The sequence below is a fragment of the Brienomyrus brachyistius genome, chromosome 11, assembly GCF_023856365.1.
Source record: "Brienomyrus brachyistius isolate T26 chromosome 11, BBRACH_0.4, whole genome shotgun sequence".
In the NCBI taxonomy this organism is placed as follows: domain Eukaryota; kingdom Metazoa; phylum Chordata; class Actinopteri; order Osteoglossiformes; family Mormyridae; genus Brienomyrus; species Brienomyrus brachyistius.
In genome coordinates, this window is record NC_064543.1 from 27,658,448 (window position 1) to 27,686,397 (window position 27,950).

The following is a 27,950-nucleotide window of genomic DNA, read 5'->3' on the forward strand; positions in this document are numbered from 1 at the left end:
TATGTAGTACTGAATGTAAGATGAAGGCATCTCTTTGGAGTTATTCACACTCGGAAATGTTGAGCAGAACCATGCATGGTAAATGGTACCTGGAAGATGGAAGTGGCAGAGCATGCAAACGGGAAGCAATGCCCAGCCCTGACACTAGTTCTTGGAGTGGTGCACGCTGTCTGGGCCCAACTGACTCCATAAAATCAGCATCTGACAGCAGCCAGCTCATTGGCTGCCCCCCTTTCCAGCTCTCATCCTCCATTGGCTGATCCATAGCATCACAGAGACGACAACTGTCTCCTGGAAGAGGCTAGTTTTTAGGATGCCAGCCAGCCAGCCTGCCTGCAGCTAGTGAAACCCAGAAACCCTCACAGTCCTTGAAACACTGAATCACAGCAAGTTAAACAGTGATGGCAGCGCCCTCTGCAGGACCAAAGGAGAAACTTCTCGTCCCTTGCACTGTATTGTGTCTATTCTTTTGATCAATATATTTGAAAATAAGCAAAAAATTATAAAAGATATTGTATAAAAAAATTATACAATGCATTTCTTCAAGTCTTCATAGAAAATTGTTTATTTTATATAGTAATTTGCTGAGAACTAATTTCTCTTTGCTGTAGTGTGTCTAAGTGTGACTGAGGTGTGACTATTTGTGGCACTGGATTGCAGGGGTTCCTTTTGTACTGTGCTACAGGGGATCCCCATGGCAGCTGCTGTACAGCTTTACTGCAGACGGACCCGAGAAGCCTTTTAAAGGCCGAAACCGCCAGGCACGCGCGTCTCACACCCCCGACACCCTCCCAGCACTTTGCCACCCGGTACCATACAGAAGAAGATCTGCAGACAAAGTGAGCGGCTCTTTCGAGCCTGTGTGGACGACCTCCTTGGGGAAATGTGGGGAAGCAGCATGGAGGTGAAGCTCAGCTTCTCCAGCTTCACTGATGGAATCGCTTTTGGGTTTTCTTTTGTTTTCAGGCCAGTACAACAGTGGGCTTCATCCTGAGTAACGGATTGAGGTGTTTCAGGCTGAAACGCACATAGTATTAAGGTGCTACACAGAAAACAACTTGATATTTTATATATATACTCTTTGAAAATTCTGTTAATACCATGGTTTTTTGTTTTTAGCAAGCAGGCTGCCAAAAGAAAATGGTATAGCAGTGTGTAATAACTTGCAGATTTAGGCAGGTGCTAATTTTCATGCGACATTTACAAGGCTTGGGATGGAAAAAGATAAGTAACCCTATTAATAATTCAATTTATCATCCATGTCTGCACTTCAGTATCAGAAAATCTGTATTATTTTCAGCTATACTGTTCACACTAGGTTGCTGCTAGGAATTGCACTGATTTAATGGTGTTTTTAATTCCTGCTTACATTTTATAGGTGGCATCTTTGGAATTGCCTACAATGAAACAAGATAATGAGAATTATACATTATTATTGTTGTGTTTATATAGGAGATTTCTGGATAGAACCCTCATTTCAGAGAGGATTGGGTTGTTGACAGGCCTTTTCTACCTTTTCAAAGTGTAATTTACAGACAAAACAAACTAGAATGAATTTCATAATTGTTTGATACTGATAAATGTTCTTAAGGAGCTGGAGTCCAGAAACACACTCTCTACTTCAGGGGCAAGTTGTGGTGACTGTCTTCTATCGCGGATATTTACTTGTCCTGGGGCTTGTGGCCTTCATCAGGCTCGACAGCTGGGCTTTTATAATTTGTGCCTGTTTGATGCCTGTTTGAAAAGAATAAGATTTCATGCAACTGGTCCACCCCTCTCCCCCCACAACCCAAAGCTAACTTCCACTGACTCCCCAATGGAGCCGCTGTGCTCTGATATTCCAGCACCACACTCAGCACGCAGCTCTACATTCCAGCAGAAAGGAACATTTAAGCGCATCGTTGAAAGCAGCCAATAAGCTCATTGTTTTATTGGGGAGCCAGTTGTTTGGGGACACAAGGATGGGGGGGCACATTACGCCTGTGGCTGCCTAATCCAACACGGGCTGCCAGGTGGCATCGAAATGAATCTTGGGCTGTATCTGGGGGGATTAGCATTGGCTATTTTTTTTTCAGCAATGACGTGGATAAAATAGAAGAGGAGAGATCTCTTAGGGTACACAGACTCCAGAGTCCAAAGCTGTAGCCCTCTATTGACATAAATATGCTCTATAATATTAAATTATATAATTTATAATGTAAAATTCCAAGGCTGGGGATTCAAATTATATTTATAACATGGGTATCCATGCTAAGACTGAAAACATGGAAAACGTATTTGAAAGATGGCTGTATTATGATCATATTAATAAAATTGTATTAATTATTAATTACAAACTAGTTATTAGTTTCACATATTTATTCTTAATAATCAAAACATATTCATTTCACATTTCACATTTACACTGAGCAATGTTGAGACGAAGAAATTAGTTAAATGGCTAATATAAATAATTAATCTAATTGTGAGTTAAAGATGGCATTATAACATGACTGTGACTAATGATTTCTGCATGAAACAGACAGTCATCAGTGACTCTACAGGTGCCTGACAGCAAATGACTGTGCAGAAACAAGCATGCCGTCAATGGGTGAAGCTCGGCTTAGGATCAAAGAGCACGAATGAGTCACTTTTAGATTATTAACCTGCTATATCAGAGGAGTGCAGAAACACCTCAGCATTGTGAGTCCCAAGAACTATTTATACACGCACAGAAAAGTAATAAATGTTTTGTAAATGTAAATTTAACCTGAACGGTATGTCATTTGAAACCATTCCCTGTGGGGCAATATATAGACTCTAACCAGTGTTCTTGAATACAAGAATAGATTAAGGGATCGAGTTACGCACCACCCGACTGACCACTTCAATCACCAGTCCCACCCAGCACAGAAAACATATAAAGTAATAAACAATTCACAGACACTACGGCAGACGGAAAATTATATCAACTATTGTTGTCTAATGGGCTTCCAGAAACATATATTTTAATGAGATTTTTTATAATTCTTTTTAGAAGTTTGGGTGAGTTTTACTTTCCGCCGAGCAGCATGAGCAAAAGGCGACGCTGATTGACAGCAGAGACAGGTGTGAACAGTCTGGGGTTGTTTCCAGAAGCTCTGTAATGCCCACCTGTTGGCTGATCAATCCCATCAGGCTTTGACCTGATGACCAACTTCCTTTCCCCCAGGGCAGGCCAGAACTGCAGACAGGCCTTAGCAACTGTGGCTCAGGGAACGGCTGCTGTTCATAAATAACCCATCCAAACAGACCCTACCTGACCCTGGCCCAGGCTCAGCCCACCACCGAACTTTATTGGCCGGGTCTAAGGGTCCTGCCCAAGGGTTTGTTTATAGGAACTGTATGAGAGCTGTTTAATAATGTTGTCTCAAGCACTCTGACCCCAAACATGGTTCCAGTGGCTGAGCACCGCTCTTGGGTTCAATATCACATAGGGGGAAATGAATGCAAATTCAACAGCAGCATCCACAATAATATCAGCAATCAGCATTAGCATTCTACTGGTATCTTCCTCGTACCTTAAAGTACTTTATCTTCCAACAAAGGTATCAATGCACTATTTGTTTTTTTGGAAAGAGGATATTGAAACAAAAATGTTAAAATGATTGACTACAATTCCCACAAGTCAAGAGAATAAGTGGTGAACGCAAGCATTTCAACAATGGCAGTGATTAAAACAATACAAAATTATACAACGTGCATTTAAGAATGTAGCCCTGTCTACAATAATGAATCTATAAAAAAAACAGCCACTCTAGATATGGATTAAAATACTCCAATTAACATTTAAATCTCCAACACAGATGCAACTGATAAAAATATACATTTTTATAATATACAATGGTATACGTATATTAAATTGATAACGACAGGTGTGTATGGAAGTTCCATAAAAATGACGACCAATTTCCCACCAAAATAAGCCAACAAGAAAGCAGGGAAGAGCTATGACTCTAAAATGCAGCTTCAGGACATGAATGGATACTGGCTTCAGTAAATCAGCTCTGAGAAACTTCACAGCCCAAAAGGTGTTTGTTTCATATCTCTATAACAAGAGAAGAAAAAATTCAGACACATATTTAAAAACCCTAGTTAAGATAGATAACGTCTTTCATTTTTATAGTACATACATTGTGCACATGTCCTTCTCATTTAAATGAAAAACTTAACTCTTATAAATGGTACTTAAAACTTATATGCACATCAGTTTAAAATACACATATCTGCTTCCTGCATCAAAGACACTTTTAACGCATTTTTAATTCTTTCGATCAAATATTTGGTTATCAGTACCTTGATTCTCAAGAAGAAACAATCAGGCAAGAATTATATTTCAGCCTGTTCCTGAGTAACAGATTCAGAAATCAATGCAGAAGATATTTTCTCTTTTCAAGATGGCCATAAATAAAGTATGAAAATAATCCATTAAGCCTGATTTGCAAAGCATTCCACTGAGTAGACCTCCAATATTTTCAACCGAGCAAATCCTAAAATGATAGGGACGTGCACAACTTACCGCCTATGCATGATATCAAGTATATACAGTATGCAAGCTGTAACATATCAGAAACTGTCAGCAACTACGAAAAATCCAGGAGAACATCTGCTGCTTATCAAACGGGAGGCTTTTTCTGTACTTTTTTTTCTATTTCTCGGGAACGCATTCATTTCAAAAGCCCAAGCATTAGGTCTTCAAACATGGCTAAATGTATAAGCACACAGCTGGTCCTTCACTTTGAAATTGAAGCTGTTTGCATGCCATTTGCAAGTGGTTCATGGATAGGAGGGCCAACATTTAATTAGTGGGAAAAACGCTGTGGGATCCGGGGTCGCCTGTGAGACATCCGATGAGATACTGGAAGATTTTGGGGTGAAATTTTTAAAGGTATAAATACAGGGTGCAATTTGTGACAAAATAACAACCTTTTTGAGTCTTAGTGGGAAACATGTCAGTGTACATAGGTAAGACGCTAAAAATAATAATAAAAATAAAATATATGAAGTAAATAAGAATAGGTAATATGAAGGAAATAAAATAGGTAAATAATGTAAGTCAATAATTCAATAATGTAAGACAGTCCATTTAAGTGACCTTTCTAAATGCCATGATCCATGTTACAACAATATGGTGCAGTAGTGAAAGAACAAGAGACAGCAAAAGAGAAAGAACAACATCAAATTGGCTTTTGAATTCTATACTTGCTACAGCCACAGCCTGCTGCATCCACCGGAAAAGTTCTAAGGGCCAGTAGGTTCAGAGACCCAAACGGTACACTGATTTTTGTTGTGCTGTCTGGTATATCCCCATTACTAAACTGTCAGATGAGGAAACCCAAATGTGAGGTGGCAGAAGGGGATTCTCTCTTCTTATCCATCACGGGACGTCCATATTAAACAGGCTCTAAAGTTCAACATGTGAGTATGAAGCTTCTTAGAAATCTGAAATTATATGGAATCATATACGAAAAAGCATTGGCGGCTTTGTTCTTATTCCCTGACAAATTAAATACATCATATAGGGGAACGCAAGTAAAAATAATTTTAGAAAATTTTATTATTATTATTGTTGTAGATATTAAGTAAGTTAGGGACTCTAAACAGGTGGTGCCTCACAGCAAGAAAAGTTCTGGGTTTGGTCCCTGGGTTGGGTGTAGGACCTTCCTGTGTGGAGTTTGCAGGCAATCCCCGTGTTTGTGTGGGTTTCTCTTGGGGGCTCTGGGTTCCTCCCACAGCCCAAAATTGTGCACAATTGGTTAATTGGAGAATGTACAGTAAGTTGGCCCCGTGAGTGTGTGAGCCCTGTGGTGTGGTGACAACTGCCCTGTATTGGTTCCTGCCTGTGCCCATTGTTCCCAGGATGGGCCCTGGTCCCTCCCACAACCCCAGTTGGGATTAAGCAGTGATGGATGGATGGATGAAATTCTAAACATCTAAACATACATTTTTAATGCTTTGACAATTAATGGAGACTTCTAATGTTGATCAGTAGAAACAGATTGAACATCTATTCATTTCTTTTTTTAAAACACCTAAAACTGTTAATCTTACCTGTGTATTGTCACCAGTCACAACATACAGCTATCGTGCAAAACTGAGAAAACATTTAACCAAGTTTGCTTAGCTACAAATGAAGGTGCTTATTTTTACCTCCAATGATGACAGGTGCCTCAATAAAAGTAAACTGACACATTATCAAAATGATGCACATCTAAGGATTCGTAGGAGAAATGATCCATATCTCTGGGTCATTTGTACTTAGATTGTAGTTATATTTACACTGAATTTGAATGGCGGATGACTCACCTTTTTTCATTTTTATTTAAACATATCTTTTTCTCTCGTTCTCAAATAGGAACTGACATAACTACCATAATGCTGTTTTGGTTTTAGTAACGTCTGAGTTTTTCGTTGACTTTTACCCTGGTCAATAGCCATGGTTTTCTACCACTCTGAAACTACATTAACGTATTTGGATTATCCATTACCCCAGCCTTGTGCCCTGTGCTCCAGCCCCCACCCCGACCAGGATAAGTGGTTAACGGATAGATGAATGGATGAATGAATGAATGAATTGATGGATGAATGGATGAATGAATGGATGAATGAATGGATGGAATGAATGGTGAATGAATGGTTGAATGGTTGAATGGAATGGATGGATGAATGAATGGATGGATGAATGAATGAATAAATGAATGGATTAATGAATGAATGGATGAATGAATGAATGAATGGACTACCTAACGACATGATCTGGCTTTATAGTGCTACAGTGGTTCCTAACGTTACAGCGTGCTGTACACAGCTATCCCTACATATTTCAGGACAGAAATGAAGAATAAATGTGAAGAGCTGGGAAAATCCTTTTTGTGATCTATAATATATTAGCTTGCAAATATGACTACAAAGGTGGATCATTGGGTAGCACTGCTGCCTCACACCCTGTGCAGTTGGGGGCCGGAACTCCACTACTCTGTGTGTGTATGGAGCGTACATGCTCTTCTCGGGTTGCATGGGTTTCCTGTGTCCAAAGACATGCAATTGGGCTGATTGGCATCTCATCATTGGCCATTGCATGTGTATGTGCCCGCAGCAGACGAGCTTGCCATCCAGGATGTACCGTCCAGGATGAGTCAGGAGAGGAAAGATAGATTTTTGCATCAAAGCATTGTTATGAAGAAACAAATTCTACTGCATTTTCATATCATATAAATGTTTGAATAAATGCGTATTTGGTACAGTAATGCAGGCTGGAGATGGAAGTTCTCGCATTCAGCCTCCAGAGTATAAGTACATGCTGACTCTGAGGCCTGGAGATCCTCCCTCCAGCCCAGCAGGTGCTGTTCGCTCCGGCCAGGGCTTGGCGCCCTCATTCACAGTGAAATCGCAGGACTCAGATCTTTACGGCAAGGAATCCGGCTTTGCTTTTGTTTCTCCTGGTGCCAAGTGGCCTAAGCCAGCGATTAACCGCATGTTTGTGATGGTGAATTACTGCAGGGAAAGTAGATCCAGCGCACAGAGGCGCAGACTCCGTTTTGTGAGTTTGCTGTCTTACAGTTTTGGCTGATTCATAATTTCATGCAATAATAACAGCATCCAATAAACCGCCACATCCCAATGTGGTATGTAAGAGAGCAGTACTTGTGCATGAAACTTGAAGTATTACACCTTAATGTTATACATGAGAACTGTGACAGGATGGCCATGAACATTTAACCAGAAATTGCTACTATTCTTTCCAAATTCAAATAACATTCAAACCGCTGCATCTTTATATTTAAGTAATCACAGATGTGGTGTAGTGGCACCATGGGTAACATTGTAATCTCACATAAAACTAAATTACCGTCAGGCCTTGCACTCTGAAGAAGAAGGAACGGGGCAGCTACATGAGACCTGCACACCGTGTATCATTCGGGTAATTACTGTATCGAATATCAACAAAGGTTCAGGTTCAGAAAGTACAAATTCAGACCAGGATTTTGTTTCAACCAAACAGTTGAGTACTCTGTGATTGTTACTCTTTATACTCAACTGGCTGGTTGAAACAAAATCTTGGTCTGTATTTGTAGGTCTGAATTACTTACATACTTACTTTCTTAATTACTGCAAATTAAAATTGGTGGCAAATAAATAAATAAAAGTTTCTTCCAATATTTTAATTGCAAAACAGCTCTAAAAGATGAAATCACTGATTTGGTCTTATAATTGAAAATGAAATTGAAATAGTAAATGAGTTTAATAATTATTTTACACGGGTGTAAACCCACCATTTAGTATGAATATAGTCTATGACCAATATATGTATAACTGAGGTTGATGTGGTACTAAGCCTAGCTAAGCTCAAAATAAATAAAATAGTAATGAAAATGGTAGATTACCTGGATTCAAATAACATTCTAAGGCACAGCCAACATGGATTTAGGAGAGGTAGATCCTGTTATCTAATCTACTTAAGTTCTTTGAGGAAGCTACAAGAGAAATTGATCACAAAAAGGCATATTATGTGATCTACTTAGATTTCCAGAAGGCCTTTGATGTTGTCTCCCACAAATAGGTCTTACTTAAGCTCAAGACTGCAGGGATTTTAGGAACTGTAGCAGCTTGGATCGAAAACTGGTTAACAGACAGGAAACAGCGAGTAGTTATTAGAGGCACAATGTCACAGTTGGCCTGCGTTCATAGTGGGGTACTGCAGGGTTCAATTTTAGGACCACTACTGTTCCTAATTTACATTAATGATATTGACCCCAATACGCACAGTAAACTGGTTAAATCTGCAGACAACACCAGGGTGGGTGGTGTAGCAGATTCTGATCTAGCAGCAGAGAGGCTACAATGGGATCTGGATTTAATTAGCGACTGGGTTGATACCGGGCAGATGAAATTTAACATAGATAAATGTAAGGTAATCCATGCAGAGAGCAGAAATATAAAGTACAGATATTTTATGGGTTCCACTGAAATAAAGATAGCTGATTATGAGAAGGATCTTGGTGTGTATGTTGATGCTTCCATGTCTCGCTCTCGCCAGTGTGGGGAAGCAATAAAAAAGGCCAATAGGATGTTGGGTTACATCCCTAGGTGTGTGTGGAGTTTAAGTCAAGGGAGGTGATGCTACGATTATATAATTCCTTGGTAAGACCCCACCTACAATATTGTGTGCAGGTTTGGTCACCATAGAAGGACCATTAAGAGGACATTACTGCCTTAGAAAGGGTGCAACGTAGGGGTAGAAGAATGATTCCTGGTCTTAGAGGAATATCTTATGAGGAGAGGTTAGCTGAGCTGAATCTTTTCAGCCTCGTGCAAAGGAGACTAAGAGGGGACATGATCCAGGTATATAAGAGTCTAACAGGTCTGGATGCTGTTTATTAGTTTAAATACTAGAACTCGTGGCCATAAGTGGAAATTAGCAGGAGAACATTTTAAAATGAATTTGAGGAAGCACTTCTTTACACAGCGTGTAGTTAGAGTATGGAATAGTCTTCCTATTAGTTTAGTGCAAGCTAATACCCTGGGTTCCTTTAAATCAGAGCTAGATAAGATTTTAACAACTCTGAGCTATTAGTTAAGCTCTCCCCAAAAGAGCTTGATGGGCCGCATGGCCTCCTCTCGTTTGTAAATTTCTTATGTTCTTATGTGGCAGCAATCAAAATAGTTTCCCAACCATCATGCTGTCATACCCAGCTCGTACGATCCTCGTGTGTGCCACACCTCCTGATTTTCCACATGTGCTTCCCTGATCGTACCCAGCTGTGTCTGATTATGTTTGCCCAGTCTTGTGTATTTCAGTCCGTGTCTTACGTTGGTTCCCTGTCTGTCATTGATGTTCGTCGATGTCTCCGAGCCCCGTATCCCAAATAAATCCCCGGTTTCCCGTATTCTGCCTGCTTTCTGCCTGCTTGCCTGCCCGCGCGATTACCCGCTTCACCAGCAATCGTGACACATGCTGGATTTTTACTTGCATGACAGTATAATGAATCCCCATCCCCAGAGAGTATACCGTTTTAATTCCAGCCCCTTTGCGCACATGTAGCATCCAGGCAGCCTGAGATTAAAGCGCTAAATGCCACTTAAACAGGCTTCTGCCCTAAGAGGTCACAGCAGTGACCTATCAGCGGCCTGTATTCTCCACATACACCAATGACACACAGCTTCTACTTAACAACCACTCTGCCATGTCTCTCTCTCTCTCTCTCTCTCTCTCTCTCTCTCTCTCTTACACACACAAACACACACACACACACAGAAACACACAAATACACAGGTTTGTAATAATATCTTTGTAGGGATTCTCCTTTATATTGGAAAAGCTCTAATCCCAACATGAAGACCTTAACCCCTACCCAGCCCTAACCTGAACCATAAGTGACCAAACAAAAAATGAGACTTTTGGCATTTTTAGATTTTTGCTTGCTTTCAGATCCTGAAAAACGGTCCCCATAACATCACAATAACAGGTTTTTATTGCATCATTACATTTGGTCCCCACAATGTAATACAAACATAATACACACACACAGAGACAGTCAGACACCCTGTTTTTTCATTTGCTGCCACACATTTGCTCGCACAGCTGAAACATGTGCAGACAATTTCCCAGTGTTCCAAGAATGGACAGCTGCAGTGCAATTTACACCAAGGCCGTCGCTTTGGGGATTAGCGCCATACAGCAGAGAGTGTGTGTTCGTGTGGGCAGAGGAGCCCGGTCTCTGCATTAACCCATGCTGGGACACCACACAACACCTGCCCTGCAACTTACTCACAGAAACAACATGCGGCACCACTGGGCTCAGATACAGCTCATCTGAAAGTCACAAACCCTGTCATAACAACTTCCATATATGCTTTTTGTTGTTTTTTAATTTTGCTTTGCATTATGATACTGTTGGGTGGTGCTGTGCATCTTCCAAAAAGACGTTTAGAATAAGATACAAAACCTTTATTGTTCAGCATGTCCCAAGTGTCAAGGAATTCCTCTTGGTGCAGATGTCAACACAAAGAGATGCGCAAGATAAAAGATACACCAGAGATAAATAAAAACATAAATAGACTGCAATGGTGGAATTGGGAAGGTTCTAGCACTGAAGGATGATGACATGGCATAGGATGGGCAGTAGCTGAGTGCATTACCATGTGTGTAATGAAGAACTTGTGCAGCAGTCAGACCAGAGGTATATAAAAAACAGCCAACCATACTAAACAAAAATTCATTATATGTATATACACTACTGTTCAAAGGTTTGGGGTCCATTAAAGCTAAAGCTAAAGCTTTTTAGTTTCCATTAAAATAACATCAGATTGATCAGAAATACTGTGCAAACATAGTTAATGTTGTAAATGACTATCATAGCTGGAAAAGACTGTTTTAATGGAATATTTACATAGGTCTACAGGGGACCATTATTAGCAACAATTAGTTCTGTATTCCAGTGGAATGTTGTGTTTGCTAATTCAAAGGTTAATTGATCATTAGAAAACCCTTTTGCAATTATGTTACTACATATGCAAGTTGTTGTGCTGATTTAAAAAGCAATAAAACTGACCTTCTTTGGACTAGTTGAGTATCTCAAACTCAAAATGGTCAGAAACAAAGAACCTTCTTCTGAAACTCATCAATCTATTCTTGTTCTGGGAAACGAAGGCTATTCCATTCCAGAAAACTGAAGATCTCTTACAGCACTGTGTACTGCTCCCTTCACAGAGAAACACAAACTGGCACCAATAGAAAGAGGAGAAGGAGCCCCCAGGGCACAACTGAGTGAGAAGATAAATTAGAGTGTGTAGTTTAAGAAACAGATGCCTCATAGGTCTTCAACTGGCAGCTTCATTAAATAGTACCTGAAAAAGACCAGTCTCAACAGCAACAGTGAAGATGCGACTCCAGGATGCTGGCCATCTAGGCAGAAATGAATAAGCAATGAAAAAGCTGCAGAATCTCAGAATGGCCAGAAAAAAGAAAAGACTGAGATGAGCAAATGAATACATACACTGGATAGAGGAAGAAAGGAGAAAAGTGCTGTGGTTGGATGAATCTAAGTCTGAGGTGCTCACATCAGAAAAAAAGAATGTTTATAAGATACAGATCATGTGAAAAGATGCTGGAGGAGTGTTGATGACATCTGTCAAGCGTGGTGGAGGCAATGTGATGGTCTGAGGATGCTTTGGTGATGATAAAATTGGAGATTTGTACAGGGTGAAAGGGATCCTTTCCATGCTATGCCATGCTATATCCTGTGGATGGCACTTAACTGGAGCCAATTTTGTCCTACAACAGGACAGAACTCGAAAAAATACTGTGCAAGAACTGTTTAGGGATGAAGCAGTCAGCTGGTATTCTACGTATAATGGAGCGGCCAGTACAGTCACCGGATCTCAGCTCTATTGAGCTGTTATGGGAGCAGCTTGACCGAATGGTACGTAAGTAGTGCCCATCAAGCCAATCCAACTTGTGGGATTCAAACTTTTGAATGGTAGTATATGTCCGCTTTTTGGCTACAATGAAGAACAGTAAGCTTTTCCTAATCATCATGTACATTAAGCTCTTATTGTAGCTGGAGGCTTCTTTACATTTTCCATGTTCCAACTACTAGTCCAGTACATTGTGACCTAGTTTAAAATGAACAAACTAACTTTACTAACCTACTAAAGAACGAACCTTACTACTAAAACAAGTAGCATACTCAAGAATACTATAGTTATGTTTTTAATTACAGCAGGATACATACAAATGAAAATCGAAAAAAAAAAAACTAAAGAATTCATTTGCCAAAAATCGGCAAGGGATTGAACTTCAAATACTCCAATGCCGAAATACATTTTCAAAACACTGTCAGTCACAAAGAGGTGCAGCCCTTTGACAGTTCCTCCAATTGTCATGCAGCAGACCACCTTTCTGGCCAGCCCACTGCCCCATTTACTCCGAAAGATACTGAACTTCCCTGGAAATGATGTTTTGAAGCATTTGTCCAATAAACGTCTAACTTTGCTGCACTGAAAACAGAAGTGGCATTGAATTCTATAATGCTGTTTGCAGTAGCAATTTAAATACAAAAATTTGACAAAATTTTTCATGACATTTCAGAGGAGGCAGAGCTTCCTTTGTAGTCTTAGAGCAGTTGCCACTGACTGGGGTACACCCTGGACAGGATGCCAGTCCATCACAGGGCACAGGGCTGGGCTACACCCTGGACGGGATGCCAGTCCATCACAGGGCACAGGGCTGGAGTACAGCCTGGAGAGGATGCCAGTCCATCACAGGGCACAGGGCTGGGCTACACCCTGGACGGGATGCCAGTCCATCACAGGGCACAGGGCTGGAGTACAGCCTGGAGAGGATGCCAGTCCATCACAGGGCACAGGGCTGGGCTACACCTGGACAGGATGCCAGTCCATCACAGGGCACAGGGCTGGAGTACAGCCTGGAGAGGATGCCAGTCCATCACAGGGCACAGGGCTGGGCTACACCCTGAATGGGATGCCAGTCCATCACAGGGCACAGGGCTGGGCTACACCCCGGATGGGATGCCAGTCCATCATGGGGCACAGGGCTGGGCTACACCTCGGACGGGATGCCAGTCCATCACAGGGCACATGGCTGGGCTACACCCTGGACGGGATGCCAGTCCATCACAGGGCACAGGGCTGGGCTACACCCTGGACAGGATGCCAGTCCATCACAGGGCACATGGCTGGGCTACACCCTGGACGGGATGCCAGTCCATCACAGGGCACAGGGCTGGGCTACACCCTGGACAGGATGCCAGTCCATCACAGGGCACGCATAGTCAAGTCACCACTTTACTTAACTGGATTGTAAATGGAAAGTGGAGTATCAGAAGGAAACTTGCAAACTGTGCAGCCAAACTGAAGAGGAACTGAACCCCAAACTTAGACGGCACAAGGCAACAGTGCTACAGACCGACCCACCACACTGTCCCCCATCTAAAAACGCGTCATATAAATGCCTCATCAGCAAATGACAGTTCCCTCTCAAATGGAACTGACGATTCTGCAGGGGAGATAAACAGCCAGCGGACCTGTATGTGTGAAGCATGTAGGGACTGGCAGCCCCCAGGTGCTCATCCTGACACCACTGTCCCCACCACACCGGTGCTTTCCCATGTACAATTACTCCCATGTAATGTTATGCTTCACAGAATTTGACATGATCTTTAGACATTTTAAGGGGAATAATTATACTTCATATTATTTTACTGGGGGGCGGCATGGTGGTGCAGTGGTTAGCACTGTCGCCTCACACCTCTGGGACCCGGGTTCGAGTCTCCGCCTGGGTCACATGTGTGCGGAGTTTGCATGTTCTCCCCGTGTCGTCGTGGGGTTTCCTCCGGGTACTCCGGTTTCCCCCCACAGTCCAAAAACATGCTGAGGCTAATTGGAGTTGCTGAATTGCCCGTAGGTGTGCATGTGTGAGTGAATGGTGTGTGAGTGTGCCCTGCGATGGGCTGGCCCCCCATCCTGGGTTGTTCCCTGCCTCGTGCCCGTTGATTCCGGGATAGGCTCCGGACCCCCCGCGACCCAATTGGATAAGCGGTTTGGAAAATGGATGGATGGATGGATTATTTTACTGTAAATTATACATTTTACTTCAGAACACATTCAAATTTAAGCTATATTTTTATGAATATACATGGACATCTTGTTTATTAATAAATTGAGATTAATAAATTAATAAAACATTCTGAATGAATTTCCCCTTTTGGGTGACTGTGTTCCTTTGAATGTACTTGTCCTTTAAGCGGACTGGATTCTCCCAAGGTGTCCATGGATCCTGTAGTACTGGCTAAGTCAAAACCTACTAATGTTACATCTCGGACAGATTTGACAGGCCCTTCTCTCAGAAGGCTTCACCCCACGTCCCTCCCAGCCCTGACATCTGTCCTATTAGTGATGTGCAATGAATCCATTTCAAAGGTGGACGCTGGCCACTGTACCAGGGAATGATAAATATTTCACAACAATCGACCCAAAGGGGGATGAAATCTTGCAGCAGCTGTCAGACCTCCATGCAAGGCTTTACCCTACAGGGGAGACTCCAGCGACACTGCTGAGAAAGGATATGGGAGTCTAACCCATAACAGTTCTGAACAAATGAAAGTAACAGCACACAGCCAATTAATGTCAAGTGGGGAAAAAAATAAGGATTATGAAAATCTCATTACTAACTAGAGCACTTTTGGTCATATTCAAAGTTTTACTGTCCAGAATGAGATTTAGGTTTAAATGGAGAAACTGTACAGGGTACCACTAAGCTTCCATGGCTCACAAAAAACAAAAGTCAATGAAAGTTTGTGCTAAAAGTTCAGGATGCGTCTGAAAGAAAAAAGGACAATGCATTACGGTACCCCATGATGCCTCATAATGTCACTGATGTGTCAGGGCATTCGTGACACATTTTGTCCATGCTGGAGAGTGTGAGAAAGGGTGGAGCAGGAAGTAGGGAGGGTAGAAGTGATGTAGCCTTTTTAAGTTGGATCACCTCTTCAGTGCTGGACCAAGAAGCTGCTAATGCAGTAAAGTGCAGCAAGGAATGCTGATCAAGAAATCAGATTGACAGAATCAATGTTTCATCTCATAAGAGTGTCATGAAATCAGGATAAAGTTTAGACAGTCATCTGCAGCCTACATCATAGTGTCCTACAGTAAGTGCTTCCAGACATTTTTAGGATGCCATTCCCTGTAATATACTGCAAAACATACTCCCTTTGTTTAACATTATGGGGATACAATGCCATACCACCTGGCTGTCCAAAGTTCATACAAAGCAGCTAGCAGAGCCATCACTGTCACAGGATGTGCTACTGAACATGCCTCTGGTAGCATCTAGCCAGTCGTAACCCATCCATCCATCGTGGGGGGTTCGGAGCCTATCCCAGAAGCAATGGGCACGAGGCAGGGAACAACCCAGGATGGGGGGCCAGCCCATCGCAGGGCACACTCACACACACATTCCAATGGGCAATTTAGCAAGTCCAATTAGCCTCAGCATGTTTTTGGACTGTGGGGGGAAACCGGAGTACCCGGAGGAAACACCACGATGACACGGGGAGAACATGCAAACTCCACATGTGACCCAGGCGGAGACTCGAACCTGGGTCCCAGAGGTGTGAGGCAACAGTGCTAACCACTGCACCACCATGCCGCTCCCCAGTCGTAACCTTGATGCTTTAAGTCTTCAGTGCCAACATTTCTGTTCTGCAGTCAGGCAAGAGGAAGCTGTGAAGAAGCATGGAGTATATTCACACCCAGAACCTAGTAATACCATCTTACGTGCATAGGAGAGGAGACATCTTGACACCTTGACTCTGTGCACATACTTGTGTCCTAGAGCAGATGAGGGTCTAGTCAGACCAAAGATTTATGTGTAGAGGAAGGAAACTGAGAGTGGATAGTTTTGCTGTATGTCTGACTGGCTAGTATAGGATTTTGGTAATGTTTACTGCAATTGATAGCAACTCCACATGAGCTCATTAGTGGTGCCATCAATCTTAACTCCTTCCCAACAGACACAGGCTTCTCCTGAGTGGCTAGGAGGGGTGCCATCTCCCTCAAGAAGCCAGAAGGAGGCATTTCTGTTACTCTCTGAAGTGTGGCAAGTCAGTGTTTTTATGGTTGAAAAAAACCCCCAGCAGGAGACTTTGTGGACAGGGCAAGTGTGCGTGCGGTAAGGGTGGGTGAAGGGGAAACTGAAGACGGAGCCCTGGGTAAGGACAGAGGGTGGGGGGATGTGTATAGAGGGGGGGACACTTCTACAGAAGTGACAGCTGCAGGTGTCCATACAGTACAGTGGGGAGTAATGGACTCAACAGCAACTGCTAGTTTAATGCCCAGGGATAAATAATAAAGCAACTGACAGATGACCAGTCACTTTTAAAATAAAAAAAAATCAGAAAAACAGTGTTACGTCCACACAGGCGTGAAACCCCAAGACACATGGTCTGACATAAGTGATTATGGCTTGAAGGTGAACTGAAATGGATTTTTAAACCACTGAAAAAAAGTGCAACACTTTTCTGTGATGATGTAATGTTCACGGGGATCATCGTATAAGCCAAGGCGCACATGCAAAGGATTTAGTCTGGGTTCCGGTGCCATATTAATCCGTAACCCCTTTAATGGAAGCGCAACAACAGTAGTGATGCATCATATTTATATTTTGGTCTGAATTCATAAGACTGTTTGAGCAGCTTCAGTTATTGTGGAATAGAAAATTTGGATACTAAATTCGTCATTTTGATTTGCAAAAATAATTTAAATACAACATAGATTCAGAGTTATTTCAGAGTGTTGATGAAACGTAACAAATACGTGTAATGGCTGGGATGCCCCTGAGGAGAGGTTTGGGAACTGAAAAGGTAATATTCCAGTCATCCAACATGATATCAGTAACTTCCTGGAGAATAGAAAATGTTTGAATATACTGTATTCTAATGTGTTTTGAGCAAATATACACTTCCTACCCACACAAATAGCTTCACATGAGTGTTTTCTTAGTCATTTGACAGATTTATGCATAGCACTGCATATAAACAGAGGAAGAGACAAATACCTGCGGAAATGTATTTGTCTTTTCATTCACAGAAACAAAGACTCAAAAGGCAGGCTGCACTTCAGCTGAATCAGAGGCATTACATGGTTTGTTCAGGGCTAAATTGTGATCTTGTCAACAATCCAGCATCACAACAGCCACTCACAGGGTATTCAGATCACAACTAAGAAGGACATCAGCGCCCTCTGTGGGAAGATATATTAATTGCTGATACAGTTACTATGTACTTTGTCTGACTGTCCAATCCATCCATCCATCCATCCATCCATCCATCCTTCAACTCTTTCAACTGCTTATCCCAAGCAGGAATGTAGGGTAATGACTTTTTGACTAAAATAATAACTTTATGTGTTTTATTAATTTGTATACCCACTTTTCCTGTGGGGTAGCACCCTCACCCTAACCCTGCCCAGGGCAAGTAGGCACAGAAAATGGAGGCATGGATTTTCCTATTTAAGGGAGGTTATTTTTACAGTCATTTGGATGAAATAGACAAGCATATTGTCTATATGTATGTGCTTAAAAGACAAAGACCAGCAGTCAGGATACCGTCCACTGTGTGCTCTGCAAACAAGAGCTTAATGTTCATCGTATTACAAGTTTTCAGTTACTCTTTCTCCTCAACTTGTATGTATTTTACTGAATCAATTAACTAAATTACCTGGGATATGCTTTAGCGCCCCCCTGCTGCCCTTACCATGGAAGGTAGTTAGAAGATGGATAGATGTGGAAGCAGGTTTCAAAGCATCTCTGCATCTTTTTTCTGTACCTACTTGTCCTGCAGGGTTAGGGTGCCACCATCAGTAACTTTCTCTATAGTGCATCAGGGGAATCTTTATGTATTTTTTTCCTGTGCCAGTTCCCTTTGCTGTGCTGGGATTTTTATGTGGGCAGAATCCAGAAGGGAACGCTGATACTGTTCAGGCCAAACCTCAGCTAACCTCAGTTTCTCCAGTACTGCACCCTTTCTTGATCTAACACAGAAGGAATTCGGCACCATCAGCACGACACCCGATCTCTGTTTGCATCTGAGCCCCCTCAGCTCGTATAAATTTTCCATTAAGTAAAACAAAATGCTGCAGTATTTATAGCAGGTGTGATTACCAGACATCAGCAGGCTGGATTGCACTGGACTCCGGAAGCCAAGCCCTGGGCTCATATGCCTTTGTAATCCAAGCACTTGTCCAGATATTTGATGACATGCCCGGGCACTGCAGGATTTTGCCACTGATTCTTCAATGGCTCTGATTTTTCCCCACTGGCAGGTTTTGGAACAGCTTATGACTGAATGATGAAACAGAACGGGATTATGGGGTTTGCCTCACCAGGATGCCCCCCGAAGCCAGCGTCACCCCCTGCATCACACAGGCCAAATCCCCAGCGGTAGGTTTTGAAAGGGAGAACAGCCGCCGTGTGTCTCGGCCTGCCCGCGATGAAAGGAGCTCCTCGGTATCCCTACACTGACAAAAGTCGTCATTCTCGGCGTGGTGGGAGCGCACTGGCAAGCAGCTGTGGGTGGGAGTGGCAGAGTAACGTGAAACGCGTCAGCCCCATGAACTGCACATTAACACGCTCACGTGCCGCTGCGCTGCCCGCAAAGCCCACAAAGGCCCACTCACAGGGGACAACTTGCAGAGGATTGTTGCTACAGCTGTCATGGGGGCTTCTACTGACATGGGTTAAAAGAGGGTTTTTCTACCGCAGCGTGCTGCCATGTCTGCCATTCTTAGACATACCTTAGAAGAAGCTCTCCCTAGCGGGGTGGCTAGGTGACGATGGGGTAGGATTTAGGATTTACTGCTCTGCGTGATGCTATTTCAAAAATGAAAACATTTCAATCATCTCTCTGGCAATCTGAACCTATGCTTTCATGTGCTAACAAATTAACAAATTACAAAAATGTTTTGCAAATAATTTTAATTGTTTCATCCTTTTGATATGTCTTTATACAAGAATGGATAAAAATCGATTCAATTCAATTCAATAGTCATATTCAAAATAGTCAAGTCATTGTCACAAAGCACTTTACATATAACTGGCCAGAACCCCACCAAGCAAGCCTGAGGCGACAGTGGCAAGGAAGAACTCCCTCTAGCAGGAAGAAACCTTGAGAGGAACCTAGACTTGGAAGGGGATCTTATCATAAGAACATAAGAACTATACAAACGAGAGGAGGCCATTCGGCCCATCAAGCTCGCTTGGGGAGAACTAAACTAATAGCTCAGAGTCGTTAAAATCTTATCTAGCTCTGATTTAAAGGAACCCAAGGATTCAGCTTGCACTACATTATCAGGAAGGCTATTCCATACTCTGACTACACGCTGCGTAAAGAAGTGCTTCCTTAAATCCAGCTTGAAATGTTCTCCCGCTAATTTCCACCTATGGCCACGAGTTCGTGTATTTAAACTAATGCTGAAGTAACTATTTGGTTGAACAGCATCCAAACCTGTTAGAATCTTATATACCTGGATCATGTCCCCCCTCAATCTCCTTTGCTTGAGACTGAACAGATTTAGCTCAAGTAACCGTTCCTCGTATGACATTCCTCTAAGACCAGGAATCATTTTTGTGGCCCTACGCTGCACCTTTTCTAAGGCCACAATGTCCTTTTTAAGATATGGTGACCAAACCTGCACACAATATTCTAGGTGAGGTCTCACCAAGGAATTGTATAATCTTAGCATTACCTCCCTTGACTTAAACTCCACACACCTGGAGATATACCCCAACATCCTATTGGCCTTTTTTATTGCTTCCCCACACTGGCGAGAATGGGACATGGAAGCATCAACATACACACCAAGGTCTTTCTCATGATCAGCTACCTTTATTTCAGTGACACCCATGAAATACCTGTACTTTATATTTCTGCTCCCTAGATGGAGTACCTTACATTTATCGACGTTAAATTTCATCTGCCAGGTATCGGCCCAGTCACTAATTAAATCAAGATCCCGCTGTAGCTGCTGAGCCACTAATTCAGTATCTGCTACACCACCCACCTTGGTGTCATCTGCAAATTTCACCAGTTTACTGTATATATTGGTATCCATATCATTTATGTAAATTAGGAACAATAGTGGTCCTAAAATCGAACCCTGCGGTACCCCACTATGAACGCAAGCCCACTGTGACATTGTGCCTCTTATAACTACTCGCTGTTTCCTATCTGTTAACCAGTTATCAATCCAGGTCGCTACGGTACCTAAAATACCAGTCGCTTTGAGTTTAAGTAGGAGCCTCTTGTGGGGGACAACATCAAAAGCCTTTTGGAAATCTAAGTAGATGACATCATAGGCCTTCTTATCATCAACTTCCTGAGTAGCTTCCTCAAAAAACTCCAACAGATTTGTTAAACAGGATCTACCTCTTCTAAATCCATGCTGGCTATCCCGCAAAATGTTATTGGAGTCCAGGTAATCTATCATTTTCTCTTTGATTATAGCCTCCATAACTTTACCAGTTATACAAGTTAGACTGATTGGCCTATAGTTAGACAAATTACTTCTATCCCCTTTTTTGAAAATAGGCGTTATGAAGGCGTGCTTCCAATCAGAAGGTACCACACCTTCAGATAAGGATTTTTGAAACAGTAAAGTTAAGGGTCGGCAAATAATATCCCTCATCTCTTTTAACACTATAGGTAAGATGCCATCAGGGCCCTGTGATTTATTTATTTTGAGCTTAGCTAGGCTTTGCAAAACATCTGCTTCAGTTATATATATATTAGCTATAGACAATGCTGGATAGGTAATAACTGGTAAATTACTAAGGTCCTCAACAGTGAATACCCGTGCAAAACTATCATTGAACTCATTTGCTATATCAATGTCGTTTACTATTATAAGACCCTTACTATCCTGCAGATTAGTAATTTCAGGTTTTAGAGCTCTTTTAGAGTTAAAATACTGGAAGAAACTTCCATCCCATCAATCAGATGGCCAAAGATTTGATAGCTTTACAGACACATTAATTACTGTATTAGTAAATATTGCAGCTTGATTTATTTCAGACAAACTGCAAACCTGCCAACCTTGAAGAAAGTCATGGAATGTCAACAAATGTTCAGCTCATGTACATGTGTGAGGCTAGAAAAAGGCATAAGACATCAAGTATTTTTGTTAATGTCAGAAATCTAAATTCAAGCTGAATGTGTACCTGAAAATAAAAGCTGTGCCATTTATAGTAGCTCAGTATAAACTATGGTAGGAAAAGGTTTAATGGATTAAATTTTGACTGTTTGACGATCGCCATGAACGAGCAGGCAGGAGGCTGCGAAGGACGAGGCAGGCAGGCGGAATACCGGAAAATGGGGTTTATTTGGGGAGACAGGACAGACTACGACGCATATGACATCAGGAAACATCAATGATGGACACTCAACTGAGGAAGACGTGGACTGATATAGAAGAGACAAAGCCAAAATAACAGGGAATAGCCGGACACAATCGGGGATGATGAGGGGGCGTGGCACACAGGAGGATCGGACGGGCCGGGCGTGACAGACTGTAAGCATGACCATGAAGAAAAAAATTACTTCTGACTGAGAATGCATCTGAAAATAAAGTGACACATTTACAGTAGCTTAATATAACCTCTGGCAGTAAAATGAATAAAACAAATAAAATAAATCAAACAAATAAATAAATAGGCAAACTAATGGCAGCACAATCAATGAAGCAGGTTTTTCTCAGTTTGAAAAAATAATGTTCTGCTGCACCATTCTCACCCCACTGGCAACATACACCTGACATGTGGTTTTCAGTTACTCAGTTTTATGTAGCTGACACTAGTATTAGTTACACTTGCATTTTGTAGCTGGCCTTATATAATGAGTGCTATGAAAAGTCATGTTTAACAATCTGCAACATACAGTACAGATGCAATTCAAACATGGGATAGGTCTCGCAAGACCGGCATCTGGGGATTTTTACCGTCCTCTGTACTTCTTAGTATTGGAGCTGGTCTTCAACATAATCATGTAAACGTGATACATGTATATGAAAACACATGTAGAGTCAAGTACGCATATTGAGACTCACCCAGTGTTGCCAGTTCCGCTACTAAATAAGTGACTTTGGGCTTTTTTTTCCTCTGAAGTCCCTTATAATTTCATTGAGCTTTCATTGTTATTGTGGGCTTATTATAATTTTGAATATGTGGTTTTATGGCTTTTTAATCTTATGCAAATTTTTATAATAGATTTAGCATTAGTGTTGTATGTATCTTGGGGAACAAAACTGCACCAGAGCTGTACCCCTTTTTCCTGACAGTGTAGGATTCTTCAGCTTTGACCTTCTTTGAAAAAAAAAAGTTTAATATCTGTTTATATATATGTTTTTTATTGTAAAAACAATAGCAATTTAGTCCTACGTTGCACTAGTAGCACTAGTGACATTATGTTGCAGCTTACATCTTAACTAGTGAGTGCCAAAATGTCCACTAGTGACACTAGTAAAGGCCAAAATGTCCACTAGTGACACTAGTAAGGACAAAATGTCCATTAGTGAGGGCGTATAGAAAGCTGTTTGAGTATGGAAAGCCATTTGAGCATTTATTCTGATATCCGTGATATCAAGACCGCTTTGCTGTACTATTTCAGACTTTGGCCATACTAGTAAGACATTCTGGCGCACCAGTACGTAACTAGGTCGTACTAGTACTGCAAAAATGCTTACTAGTCAAGCTTTTTCATCAACTTGTTAAGGTCTGGGCCTGAAATTAAGTAAGCTTAAAATGCTTACTAGTAGCACCAGTATAGGCCAAAATGTCCACTAGTGACACTAGTAAAGGCCAAAATGTCTACTAGTGACATTAGAAAAGGCCAAAATGTCCATTAGTGACACTAGTAAAGGCCAAAATGTCCATTAGTGACACTAGAAAAGGCCAAAATGTCCACTAGTTGCACTAGTTGTTTTGACCTCACTAGTGTGAATAGAAAGGGGCAATTGTCCACTAGTGACACTAGTGAGTCTATTTGCCCTTACTAGTTATACTAGTGAAGGCTAAAATGAACACTAGATAACTAGTTGAAGTGCCCTTTGCCCTACTAGTTACACTAGTGAGGCTAAAGTGTTTACTAGTAGTATTAGTGAAAGCCAAAATGCTCACTAGTGGCACTAGTTGCACAAAATTCTATTCAGGAAGCGGGAAATGGGCAAACATTGAAGCTTCCTATTGGTTCACCAGAAAAAGCTCCACCCAGCCAAAATGTAACCCTATAAAGCCTGGTGAGCTTTTACTGTCATTAGCTGCCTGCTCTTAGCTTTTCAACCTTTTTTTCTTTCTTTTTAATGGTGAAATACAAAGATGTGTAATCAGTTTCTATTGAATGCATAGGCTAAAATAAAACTGCTTTATTGCAAATATGAGACATCAAACTGGACAAAAAGAAAGTGATACTATGTGCCCATACTAAACCATAGATGCAGATTTTTATAGAATCTGGACATGAAATTAAATCTTAATCATAAATAAATGCAATAATGATTAAATGGACATAATTGGATCCAATCATCATTATGAAAACTGTTAAAATATCACTGTGTACTTATGAAACATCTTGTGTTACACTGATAATAACCCAGCACAGTTCAAGCCTCCCAAGTGTAACCACTGGGGTGGGCTTCACATTATTTAATATTTACATTCATATTATTTAACACCTGCACATATGAGACTAATAAACCAAACCAAATGCCCACTAAAACGCCAACATTCAAACAAGAGAAAGATATTGACCCCACAAAAATAAATCTTTCAATTCAAGCTTCAAGATACAGTACGAGTGAAGCACTGTCACGAGTAGCGCAGGACGGAAGATTGCTCAGGCAGCGCGAGCAATCAAAAACAGGCAGGCAGGCAGAAAATGGGGCAAACGAGGGTTTAATTGGGAACACGGACATCGACTAAGACCAGTAACATCAATGACAGACAATGGACTCAGGTAAGACACGGACTGAAATACACAGGACTGATCAAAGTAACTACACACAGCTGGATACAATCGGGGAAGAACACGTGGGTAATCAGGGGGGCGTGGCACACACGAGGAGCCGACGAGCAGGTCATGACAAGCACAAGTAAAATTTGTATTTCCAATGAAGCGAAGTCTTCTCTTAAATGACCTGAAATAACTGTTTCAGACCTCGAATATTCCCCTTTTTGCGCTTCCAAGTTCCAACTGTGCAACGAAATACAGGAAACAAACATCTGACCGTGCGGAGACTCTGTGCTTTGACTTTCTATGTGGACATGAAATTACTGAAGCCGATTCTCGCTTTACATTGTCACTGTTACAGTGACTCTTTACTGCATTGTATTTGGTTTATGTGTTAAAGCAACTTTATGTGGTTGCTGCTTCTGTATAACTACAGCAACCTTATTTAACTCAGATAGATTCGCGGTGCAAACAAAATATACGACAAAACAACAAATAAAATAAACAACAGCAAATAAGTCACTTAATAAGTCTTGAAAACACCGGCGATCATGCCATCTACAGAGACACTGCGCTCCCTCTCTCTGCGGTCCAGTTTGCGGAGAGTCGTCAGGCTCATTCATAAGGAGAAACGGGAGAAAGACTCTTTGATCAGTGGTCTAAACTCGGTGAGGGTGCAGAAAAACGGGCACGTAAAACAAAATATTAACCTTGTGTCTCACTTATAGCAATACCCAACGAAAGGACCCGATGCATGATATTGGATTTTTTTATTCACTGTCAATAGTCGGGTCTAAAGCTGCTTTTAGATACATTTTGGTCTAATGAATCACACTCCCACAAAAGGCAGCCGCTATAAAGTTCAGCACAATACAGAGCAGCCCCTTTAAGGATTTCCAGCTTCGCAATTCTGACCAATAAAAATCCTTGTCCCGCCTGCTTCATTTGTATGCGGTCTACTAGTGGTACTAGTGCTACTAGTAGCACTAGTGACTTTATGTTTCAGCTTACATGTTAACTAATGAGTGCTAAAATGTCCACTAGTGAAACTAATGGATAATTTGGCTCTTACTAGTGTTACTAGTAATGGGCAATTCTTCACTGTTAACACTAGTGAGAGTCAAATTGTCCACCAGTTCCACTAGTAAGAGCCAAATTGTCCACTAGTTCCACTAGTAGGGCTCTTTTTGGACTTACACGTTAACTAGTGACACACATTTCTTTTTACTCCTAAACTGAAGTAAGCTCTAAAAACAGTCCACTAGTCAACGACTTGGCGTTACTAGTTGGCGTTTTTGACACACTAGTAAACGACTATGCCTTATGAGTAAAGTCAAAGTGCGAACTAGTCAACGAAGAAGAACTATGCAAAATCTCACTTCCAGACCAGGACACTCATCAAAGAGTAGATCTCTGTGTAGAGATTTCTAATTTCATTGTATTTTGAGCATCAAGTTGGAAGGATTCCAGAAGGAGAAGAGCAAAATTGGCCAGAAGCAGGCTCTCTTTTCCACTCAATCACCTCTAAATCAAGTTCTGTCTATGTTGAAAGGTACCTCAGAGCACTCTAGCATGTCTTCTGTAAAATGTAAAATTCAACTTGAGAAAGTCCAAGTACAAGAGAAGCACAAAGAAAGACCTCAATAAACAACATAAGTAAACAGCCACAGCTTCTACTTCAAATAGAGTAATACTTGATGAAGCTACAAAACAAACACCTGCTATAATTCCTGTCTGGCTTTTATCCACCACTTAACCAGCACAAGAAGTCCTTGTACAGGTATATGCTCTATTAGATTCTCAAAGCAACGTAAGCTTTATTATAAGTAGCTGAAGCATTGGAAGTAAACAAAGAACAAGTCAAGATGAAGCTCTCTACTGTGACCTCAAGAACTACAGCAGTAAACTCTCAAAGTGGAAATGACCTACTGTACAAGTTCGAGGCTTTTACTCTGGTAGGAAGATCTCCTTACAACCAGTCTACATATGTGTGTTTATTCCAGCCAACAGAACTCACATACCAACTGATTGTTTGGATGGCTCCGCCCCTTTTTGTATTTGTGTGTATTGCAGGGTGTTGAGGAGATGGGTGGTGCTTCCGTTAATGGGAGAGGCTATAAGAAGCATGGTTTGGCATGGATGGGGATCGCTCATTTTTACGCCTGCTCAAATGGGGAGAGTTCTTGAGGAACTACCTTAAAACCTGCACCCTTCTGGGGAATGTTACAACCCCAAATCAGAAAAAGTTGGGATAGTATGGAAAACGCAAATAAAAAAGAAAGCAATGATTTCTAAATGCATTTTGACTTGTATTTCATTGCAGACAATATGAACACAAAATATGTCATGTTTTGTCTGGTCAACTTCATGTCATTTGTAAATATACATCCTTTCCTGTCATTCAGACCTGCAACACATTCCAAAAAAGGTTGAGACATGAGCAATTTAGCGCTAGTAATGAGGTAACTGCATCAAGAAGCGTCATTCATCTATAAGCGATATGACCACATGGGCTCAGGACCACTTTGGCAAACCTTTGTCAAGTACCACAATACGTAGTTACATCCACAAATGCCTGTTAAAACTGTACTGTGCCAAAAGGAAGCCCCATGTTAACAGTGTCCAGAAGCGCCGTCGACTTCTCTGGGCTCAGAGGCATCTGGGATGGACCATTTCAAGTATTTTTTGGGAGAAATGGACACCGTGTGCTCCAGACCAAAGAAGAAAAGGATCATCCTAACTGTTACCAGCAGCAAGTCTAAAAGCCAGGGTCTGCCATGGTATGGGGTTGTGTCAGTGTCCTTGGCAAAGGTAGCTTGCAGTTCTCTGATGGCACCATTACCGCTTCCGCCTGCCTTTTGTGTGCTCCTTACCCTATTTACCCTATTTCTTCCTCAGACCAACCCTTGACCCTGAACCTCCTGCCCTGCCTTCCCTGCCAGCCCCGGGACCCTTCGTCTCCCCTTCCCTGTGTCTCCGTGTCCCCTGCCTGCCCGTAGGACTGACCACCCCGGCTTCTGACCTTCTCTTCCGACTACGACTACTCTCTTCGTCTTGTCCCTTGAAAGCCCTTAGCCTAGCTGATCCAATAAAAATCAATTGGTTCTGCACTTCTGGGTCCGTGCTTCCCTGCCAGAGCTCACCTGACAGTTGCCCACCTTAAGACTTGTTTGCAGGAAGAATGGGACAAAATTACAACTGAAACAATTCATCACTTGGTGTCTTCAGTCCCTAAATGTCTTTTAAGTGTTGTGAAAAGGAATGGCAACGTTACAAAGTGGTAAATGCTTTACAGTTCCAACTTTTTTTGAAGTGTTGCAAGAACCAAAATTGGAATACGTGTTTATTTTGAGAAAAACAATAAAATTCATGAGGAACACATTATATAATGTGCTGTTGTATTGTTTTCAATGTAAT

The 27,950-nt window shown here is 41.7% G+C and overlaps 1 long non-coding RNA gene across 2 annotated transcripts; it reads left to right on the forward strand.

Moving 5' to 3' along the window:
* Window positions 1–303: 303 nt before the first annotated feature.
* Window positions 304–27,922, forward strand: LOC125752031 (uncharacterized). 2 transcript variants are annotated; one of them, XR_007400835.1, is made up of 4 exons: window positions 304–452; window positions 686–839; window positions 18,859–18,976; window positions 27,432–27,922. It is a non-coding gene; the product is annotated as an uncharacterized LOC125752031 (long non-coding RNA). The 2 variants fall into 2 exon arrangements; XR_007400836.1 differs by having other exon boundaries at window positions 438–452; window positions 661–839.
* The last annotated feature ends 28 nt before the right edge of the window (window positions 27,923–27,950 follow it).